The 7,500-nt window shown below is 37.9% G+C and overlaps 1 non-coding gene across 1 annotated transcript; it reads right to left on the bottom strand.

The window, feature by feature from the left end:
* Window positions 1-3,958: 3,958 nt before the first annotated feature.
* On the bottom strand, window positions 3,959-4,031 carry Trnas-aga (transfer RNA serine (anticodon AGA)). Its single transcript has one exon. It is a non-coding gene; the product is annotated as a tRNA-Ser (tRNA).
* Window positions 4,032-7,500: the final 3,469 nt, after the last annotated feature.

Here is a 7,500-nt window from a genome sequence, read left to right on the forward strand (position 1 = left end):
AGACGGGCCTTCTCAATATTACGCGATGGTGCGATTTTGCATAATCGACCTCAAATCGCACCTGATCGCACAATTCACAAAAAATCACATAATTCACAAAAGAACGTACAAAATTCATAAAATAAAACATAGATCACAATTTTCTTAGGAATTCCTGCATAAATACGCCATTTTTAACAAGATTTACCTTGGAAAAAGGCTAAAGAACCTTTGTCACCTTCAATTTGGTAAACATTCAAAGTTCAAGGCGTTATTTTGCAAGTCGGGGGCCTGGTATGAGTCTCATGCTTAAAGAGTCATCTATTGGTGTAACACAAGCACGCCCTTTGTTCAGATTAGCCAGTCTGAATGGCTGATATATTCACATCACTAAAATGGTGACACAATTGCCTTCACTATTCATGTTGGAAGTAAGTGCAGAAGACCTCTTTTTTTTTTTATTTTTCCCAACTAATGTTGATCAAGATGCATAATTACTGTGCCTTTGTGATCAAAGTGTCTCTAGGGCAGCAAAAAGTGTTTTTCTTATCCTGAAACCTTATAAAACAAGCTTAAAATTGCTCAGAAAAAAATTGCATAATTTTGCATAATTTGCATTTTTCATCGCACCCTATCAGAAGGCCTGTAATAAGAAGTGAAAGCATTCCTGGTTTTGCTGCTACACCACTGTAGAATGTTAGAAATCAAACATTCCTTTTTTGTACACTTTACATTCTTGTTAGTGTTCTATGTTACAGACCAAGATAGAACTCAGGTTAGGTCTTTTCAGCTTAGCTTGATTTTCCTTTGACCCATATTACCCTACATGTAATTATTCAATAATTATGCAATATAAATTATTAAATTATCTTTTCATGGTATGGTCCATAGAGGTGAGAGGCACAAGACAAGTGTTTCCACACAACCACTTTGTTAGAGCCTTTATAAAAGGCTCTTACTTGGCTCTGACACTTCTTAATATGTACTAGGTGATGTCCAAGTTCCCAACTGCATAATAGGAACATAGACCCGCTCCAAATCAGGACAGCTTTTCAGGGCACACTTAAATCCTTACCTGCAGCAAGGAGACAATAGCTGAAATGCCTTGGTCATGCAAAGCTGAACAGTTGGCATCAGCAAGAACACAGAGAATTCTGGAAAGGATCCATGAAGCAAAGACTTCATGTACCAACAAAAAAATGTAGAAACAATAACAATAATTAGACAGAGGTACCCAATTTTCTATGTACAAAAGTTGTATGTCATCAGTCAATTGCTGCAGTAAAGTTGGGGGGGGGGGGGGAGGGGAGGGGTACAGTGGAACCTCGATTATCCGAACCTTGATTATCTGGACTTTTTCTCTGGCCCAAATTTTGTCATGAATAGGTATTAGTCATGATCAAGATCCATGCCCATAATTATTGTTTTTAAAACTACAGCGTTGAAAAGTGAAGTAAAGCAGCGATAGTATGCGTCTTAACTAATGAAGCACTTTTGAATAAGTTCTGATTGGTTTAGCCAGGGGATTTCCGCCAGTTGCCGGCTTCTACTGAGAACCATGGAGGGGAAAATCTGCGTACCTGGAGAAAAACCTCTTACAGCAGGGGAGAGCCAACAAACTCAACCCACATGACGTGATGCCAAATCTGGGAATCACCACTGTAACATCCCTGCTCCCCAGAAGAATGCATTCTGAGATGATTTGGATCTCAGAATTTGCATTCTTTGAGTTGTTGGTTTATTGCACATGCACTGTATCCATGCACCTGTGCAAACTCCTGCATTCACTCACACCACACAATGCATTCTTGCATCTTCAAATTAAATACCTCAAAATTGTTCATGAATTCCCTGAGAATTTTATTATTTGGAGGTTAATAATAATATTATTGCTAAGCAGTCAAAAACTGTGACTCCTCCATTAACCCACTGACCCCTACCGCCGTCTACTGGCGGTGTCCTAGGACACCTGAGGAGTCAATGCGTCTAACGGTCATAAGTCAGCAGCAACTTTACCCTGGACTGGTTCACAAATCTTGTTGCCCTGAACATGACCAGCCTCGTGAGATGTGCTACATGTACTGTCTTGAACAACCCGAGGTTCAACTTCGACAAAGCACTCTGGAAACGAACCAAGGCAGTGACGTAAGAAACGCCAAATCATCTCAGAATAAGGTGTTCCTCCTGTCTTCCTTGATAGCTGGACAGCAACTTTAATCAAATCAACAGAGAAGAAATAATGAAAAATTGCTTTTATCAAACAAGTTGATAAAGCAGGGTACAGCTGTACTATGGATTTGTTTTCTCCTAAACCCCTCCCCACACCTCCCCTTGCACTTCCACGATCCATACCAAAATGTACTTGTAGTCCCCCACCCCCACTTTTAATTAAATTTTAATTTCCAGACATACAGTACAGGCCCCAATTGTTCAAATGAAGGATAGCGGATAGCACTATGCACCGGATAAAGCACCATCCAGCAGATAAACACTAGCAAAACCGATTGCGTTATCCAGTGGGTAGTGATTTCCGGATGGTGCTATCCATCGCTTGAAAAACTGGGGCGTGGTGTAAGAGCTGTATCCAGCATGGTGTGAAACACTTGACTGCTCCAATTTTGGCAAAACAAAGTAACTGTTGCATTGCATTTTGGACCTTGTATAGGCCACTTGCAAAAAATTAATATCGTAATACTCTTTGTTTGCCATCCAAAATCTTGCATAGCCCTTTAACACCTGCGGCCACTTACATGTACAGATTTTACTCTGTCAAATGCCAGACAATTCTACTCATCAATGGGGCCCCCTTCGGCCCTCAAAGGGATGAGCATTGTTTCCAGTTTCTCTTGGGACTTCCCATATAAAGTCCCAAGAGAAAATAAAAAACGATGCTTATGCTTAATTTTGGAGGGCAAACAGAGAGTGCTACGGTATTTTTGAAAGTGGCCTAGAGCAGTGCTCTGTGGATAATCAAATGGTTAAAGTATCAGTGAAGGTTAAAATGCAACCCTGTTCACTAGTTCCAAGTAACTATAGCACAGTTTTCATTTTCAACCTGTAGAAATTAAGATTCATCTGAATAGAATACTGTAGTCTAAGAACCGTAACTTATGGCAGGGGTGATTTGTGCGATGCAAATCACATTGGTTACACTTGCTGCCATCTCCATCAACGCGTAGAAGAACATTTCAGAGTCAAGCATGCCTTCACACCTGACAATTTAATTAAAAACTTTAACGTCCTCAAGAAATGCCATAGCAAACTAGATTGCTTGATATTTGAAATGCTATTGATCAAAAGCAAAAGACCGAAACTGAATACATGTACGCAAGCGGATTCCATTCGCGTGAAACTTTTAACATGAATATATATATATATATATATATATATATATATATAATATATATATATATATATATATATATATATATATATATAATATATATATATATATATATATATGTATTATTTTTTTTTTTTTCTTTTTCTTTTCCTTTCTTTTTGTTTAACATGAATGTTTTCATGTAACGTTTCAAATTTAATTTTTGTCACATCCTAGTACCATATAATATGCCTAGCCGTTATTTTTTACTTGTTCATTCGACAATGATGACATGGAATCGTCGAAATGTAATGTTACTTTCCTCTTCAAGTGAAGCTATGATCTTCGCAGTTATGAAGGCAATTTTTGCAATTGTGTGGAGGAGCCTGAAAAATTCAGGACTTCAACGGGGTTTGAACCCGTGACCTCGCGCTTCCGGTGCGACACTCTAACCAACTGAGCTACATGTGTATGAAGCCACTGACGTTGGGAGCTGGTCATTTGTGGGTTCGAATGATACTGTGAGGAATGAATCAATGATGAATGGTATATGAAATGAATCATATATGAACTGCGGATATGAAATCAAGTGAAGCTATGATCTTCGCAGTTATGAAGGCAATTTTTGCAATTGCGTGGAGAAGCCTGAAAAATTCAGGACTTCAACGGGGTTTGAACCCGTGACCTCGCGATTCTGGTGCGACGCTCTAACCAACTGAGCTATGAAGCCACTGACGTTGGGAGCTGGTCATTTGTGGGTTCGAATGATCCCGTGAGGAATGAATCAATGATGAATGGTATATGAAATGAATCATATATGAACTGCGGATATGAAATCAAGTGAAGCTATGATCTACGCAGTTATGAATCCATTGATGACCAGTGCAGTAGGGTGGCAAGTCACCACCACACATGTAGGTGTTGATTCTACCTTCATTATTTATGGCAAGCAATTCTCAGGCTAAATGGAGCAATCTGATTGGCTAGTTTTCGTCGTAGTCAGGATTTTACAGAACGGACCATTACCAAAGAAATGGTTCATTTTGGTATTTTTTCTCCCTCCGGAGAAATTCAAGTTAAGCAAAACACAAAATTTTTAAAAAGCTGAATTTAAATTCTTCATCACAATAGTACTGTTATAGCAAGCCAAATATAGTTTTAAATGTAAAAGGTTACCATTCAAAGTTCGCTCATGGAAAACAAAGATTACGAACATTCACTGAGTGGAGAAGTGTCCGATCGTTCAAAGAAACGATGTCATATCATAAACAACTTACTAACCACACTTACTTGGGACCATACTGGGGAAATACTGGTACTTGGTCATTTTTGTACAGACCTCGCTGCGCTCAGGCCCAACTGCCACCACCTCAGGCCAATATTCCCCAGTACGGCCCTTGCACTCCATTAGTAAGAGGTTAGTCTTTGTGCTTATTAGCAGAGGGAGGTTTTAAAATTGATCTTGCTTACCTCCATCCAGATCAGTAAGTACGCTGTTAAAGAACTCGCACAGTAGTTTTCTTATCTCTTTCGCTGACATGTGATGCTCCTGAGTGCTAAGACTTGAAGACAAACCAGTCATTACTGGGATTGTTGCTCAAAATAAATATAAAAGTAATGATAAATATTACATGGCTGTGTGGCGATAAAAAAAAAATTCTATTTAAGTGTTGAAAAATATTTCATGAGTGAGTGCAGCGATTTTTCAACACATGAAGAGAAATTTCTTATCTCCGAGTGGTCATATAATGTTCTGTTTATTATACAAACACCGGTGAAATAGTAAAGCATTTCACTTAAATATTCTTGTAGTCCTAACGAAGAGCAACGGTGCAGTTATTATGTAACCATAGCAACAGCAATCTTTTGGCAAGTGAAGTTAACATGTTATTTTCACGTGTGAAGATATTATGTTTTTGTGCAAAAGCTCACCTGGTATTCCATTGATGTTTATATAAAAATAATTTATAATAACAATGATGATGATGATGATGATGACAATTAGAATGCCCACCTTTCTTAATCCTCATAACATCCGATTATCGAAATAGTACAATGTCTTTTTTTTTTTTTAAAGGGAGATTGACAGGTTTAAGGGAATCAAGAGAGGTGGCCATTACCTCAGATGTTGTTGGTGCTCTCAGCACAATGTCAAAAAAGAAGTGGATCAAAGAAATTGGTGTAGACATCAGAACCATTTTTCCTAGAAATGAAATCCTTATTGGGAATGCCTATGATCTTGAGGAAGGTCATTGGCTGTAAATTATAGACTGCTCTCTTAGGATAACAATACCAGAAGGTCAAAATAAATTCAAGACACACGAACCAACTATTTAAAGAATATGCTTCGGCGTTACTCATGCCATCATCAGTTTAATTTAATCTACAAACCTCTCTCTCTTATATACGTTACAATAGACCATTTTACAGTTGTAGCTAAGTTACCTGGCCTACAAATGGAAGGCGAGGCTGCCGGTAACCCTGTTTTGATACAAACCTCCGTGCTTTTGTAATGTTAAAACGGACTAATTAGAATTACAACAACACAATTTGCATGATAAAAGCAGTCGGGGCTGTATCAATGCAAGGTCACCGGCAGCCTCGCAGCCATTCATAGGCTAGGTCGCAGAGCAAACAACTGTAAAATGGCCTATTGGAGAATTTTAGAGTTAAATTTTTCAAATTTGGTTACAATGACAGTCATATTTTGAAAAGATGATACAAACTTGCATAACATAACATAACATACACAAGGCTGTGCTCTAAGGAAAATTTCGGGGAGCCCTTTGGGCTCCCAATCATTTCAGCTGGGGTGCCCAGCCCTCCAAGTTGGTCGCCCGAATTAATTAATTATTTATTTAATTAATTATCTGAGATCAACAACGCAGCAAGATCTTCATCCATCTCTCTCTCTCTCTCAACAGAACATTGCTGCTACTGCTCTGGTGATCGTCGAACTCGCTAGTGCAAGAAAAACCCCAACCCGTCCAAATTTTCACGCCATACTAGAGAAAGACGGGAAAATTAAGTGGCAATGCCACCGATGTTTTTCAGGTTTAAAAGTGAAAAAGTAAAGATTGCGGCAGGTTTATGTAAAGACGTTTAGGTCTAGTGGTAATAAAGGTAAACCTTTTTACTGGTTAGTTGGGTTGAAAATAAATTTTCAAAACGTGAATCAATGCTGCTTGATTCCCGTGGAGCTTTTCTGAAAACTGCCATGAAACAACGAAACCACCACGGCCCAAAAGCTATCAATTTTTTTGATCTGGACAAAAATCATTGCTACAGGACAGAACTAGCATATTTTTTCCTTATATTATCAGTAAAATGTTTAGTGGAATCAGCTTTTTGTTCGAAGCACCAGTCACAGCATTATTTGTTGTTTTAATGATTTGTCACGACACCAAAGACAACGCGTGATTGCTCTGTTTCTAAAACAACAAAAAATAACATGATATCTTTCCTTTTTTTATTTCGTTATTTCATATACAGGGGGAAAACAACCATAACCAACCTAAGTATATTTTAGCCAAGCAGGTGCAGCCGCGAAAAATCGTAAAAATATTAAGTTTGCATAAACTGCAATTCCCGGGTTTTCTTAGAGGTTTCGTATACTGTAACCACCAGCATATTAAAATTTTTAGCCACCTAATCTGCTAGAAATACAATAAGCCAGAGTGCCAGGCCGGGCGACCGGGTAATTTTTCTCACTCGCCCGAAGTCAACTTGTGTGGGTGCATGCACAAGTGTTAAACAGGTTGCTTACAAAAAACAAAAAATCTTATTATGTTTAACACTTGTGCACGCACATTAATTTATGTTATGTTATGTTATCAACTTTGTATTATCTTTTCAAAATATAACCGTAATTATAACCAAATTTTAAATTTCAAAATTTAAAGTTCTCCAATTGTAAGGTATATAAGAGAAAGAGGTTTGTAAATTAATGAAATTGAACTGATGATGGCGTGAGTAATGCTGAAACATGTCTTCAAAACGTTGCTTCGTGTGTTTAGAATTTATTTTGATTTTGTCGTCATCACGAAGTTATGGAAATACAACAAGGGATGATGATGATGATGATAATGTTGTAAAACCTTCCCTAATTCTGTTTCATATCTCGTTATTAAGTCTGAAATGACTGTGTTTTTACGTGTCCATTACGATTTTATACCAAAGTCAATCCTTTGAAATTGGTA

This window comes from Montipora foliosa, chromosome 5 (assembly GCF_036669935.1).
Source record: "Montipora foliosa isolate CH-2021 chromosome 5, ASM3666993v2, whole genome shotgun sequence".
Lineage (NCBI taxonomy): Eukaryota > Metazoa > Cnidaria > Anthozoa > Scleractinia > Acroporidae > Montipora > Montipora foliosa.